Here is a 2,644-nt window from a genome sequence, read left to right on the forward strand (position 1 = left end):
TAGCTAAAGCAAATGGAAGAAATGACAAGATAAAAGAGCTGAACAGAAGATATCAAAGAACAGCTTGAGCAGACAAAGCCAATTACTATAATGAATTTCACAAAGACCTGGAGTTAGAAAACCAAAAGGGAAGAACATGCTCAGCATTTCTCGAACTGAAAGGACTGATGAAAAAATTGAAGCCTTGAGTTGCAATATTGAAAGAGTCTATGGGCAAAATATTGAATGATGCAAGAAGCATCAAAGGAAGATGGAAGGAATACAGAGTCACTGTACCAAAAAGAATTAGTTGATGTTCATCCATTTCAGGAGGTGAAATATGATCAAGAACCAATGGTATTGAAGGAAGAAGTCAAAGCTGCACTGAAGGAATTGACAAAGAATAAAGCTCCAGGAATTGATGGAATACCTATTGAGATATTTCAACAAACGGATGCCCCACTGTAGGCATTCAGTCAGTTATGTCAAGAGATTTGGAACACAGTTACTTAGTCAATTGCCTGGAAGAGATCCATATTTGTACCCATTCCAAAGAAAGGTGATCCCACAGAATGTGAAAATTATTGAACAGTGTCATTAATATTGCATGCAAGTAAAATCTTACTGAAGATAATTGAAAAACAATTGCAGCAGTATATTGACAGAGAACTTGCCAAAGTGCAAGCTTCATTCAGAAGAGGACGTGCAACAAGGGATATTATTGCTGATGTCAGATGGATGTTGGCCCAAAGCAAAGAATACCAGAAAGATATTTACTTGTGTTTTATTGATAATACAATAGCATTTGACTCTGTGGATCATAGCAAATTGTGGATAATATTGAGAAGAAAGAGAATACCAGAACACTTAAATGTACTCATGAGGAACCTGAACATAGACCAGGAGGCTGTCATTCAAACAGAACAAGGGGACACTGCATGGTTTAAAATCAAGAATGGCGTGCATGAAGGTTGTATCCTTCCACCATTATTATTCAACCTATATGCTGAGCAAATAATCTGAGAAGCTGGACTATATGAAGAAAAATGTTGCTTCAAGATTGGAGGAAGGCTCATTAACAGCCTCCGATATGCTGATGATGCAACTTTGCTTGCTGAAAGTGAGGATGACTTGAAGCACTTACTGATGAAGATTGAAGGATACAGTCTGTAGTATGGATTACATCTCAATATAATAAAACAAAAATTCTGACAACTGGACCTATAAGCAGCATCATGATAAATGGAAAAATGTTTGAAGTTGTCAATTGACACTTTTGAGATGTGGTGTTGGTGAAGGATGCTGAAAGTACCATGGACTGCTAAAAGGACTAACAAGTCTGTCTTGGAGGAAGTGCAGCTGGAAAGCTCCTTCGAAGCGTGAATGGCCAGACTTCATCTCACCTAATTTGGTCATGTTGTCAGAAGGGACCATTCCCTGGAGAAGGATATCATGCTTGGTAACGTGGAGGGTCGATGAAAGAGAGGAAGGCCCTCAACAAGATGGATTGACACAGTGACTGCAGCTATGGGGTCAAGTATAGTGGGGATCACAGAGCTGGCACAAGTTCTGGTGGTGTTTCCCTCTGCTGTGCATAGGATGGCTATGAGTCCAAGGCGACTGGTCAGCACCCAACAAGAACAAAAACAACAGTATTAACTAGTCTTCCTTGTAGTCCTATGGATATTATCCTATCAATGACAGAATTGTACTTCAGAATAGATCCTGAAACATTCTTTGTGACCATGAATGACACACCATTCCTCTTCAATTTTTCTATTCCTGTCATAGTAGATCATATGGTTGTCTGATTCAAAGTGGCCAAAAACAGTCCATTTCAGATCTCTAATAGCTAGGATATCAATCTTTTTGCATTCCATTTCATGCTTGACAATTTCAAATTTCCCTAAATTCATATTTCATACATTCCATGTACTGGTTATTAATGGGTATTTGCAGTTGATTTTTCACATTTTGAGTTGTGTCACATCAGCAAATGGAGGTCTGAAAAGCTTTACTCCATCTACGTCATTAAGGTTGACTCTACTTTGAGGAGGCTGCTCTTCTCCAGTCATATTTTGAGGGTCTTACTACCTGAAAGTCTCATCTTCCGGTACTATATCGAGCAATGTTTCAGAGCTATTCATCAGATTTTCCAACAATATATCAGACAGTGTTCCACTCCTCTTCATAAGGTTTTCACTTGCCAATTCTTTGAAAAATGGATGGCCCCTTATTTCTTCCAATTCTAAATGCTCCACAGAAACCTGCACACCATGGGTTTGGTAGGGGGACTTGTGTATCAACTTGGCTGGACCACAATTCTGAGTGGTTTAACCAGGTGTGATGTGGTTTACTTCCATGATGAGATTGGATGTATATGTTTTGGTAGCCAATGTGGTGAAAGAAAGTTTCCCTATGGGTGTGGCCTGCTTCCAATATTTTTATGGACATCCTGGGAAAAAGAGACACCCTTCTGTGGATCTGGATCCTGTTGCTTTGACTACAAATATCCATGAGTGAACAATCCATTATTCAGCTTGGAGATCTTGGATTCATAATTTGTTGAAGTTAACAGCTGGTATACTGCCTGTCAACCTTGAACTTATCAGCCCCTTGAAGCTGCATGAGTTGGGAAAAGCCTCCCGCTTGACATTTGATCCAA

The sequence above is a fragment of the Orycteropus afer genome, unplaced genomic scaffold (genome assembly GCF_000298275.1).
Source record: "Orycteropus afer afer isolate SDZICR_OR568_19922 unplaced genomic scaffold, OryAfe1.0 scaffold01006, whole genome shotgun sequence".
NCBI classification, from domain to species: domain Eukaryota; kingdom Metazoa; phylum Chordata; class Mammalia; order Tubulidentata; family Orycteropodidae; genus Orycteropus; species Orycteropus afer.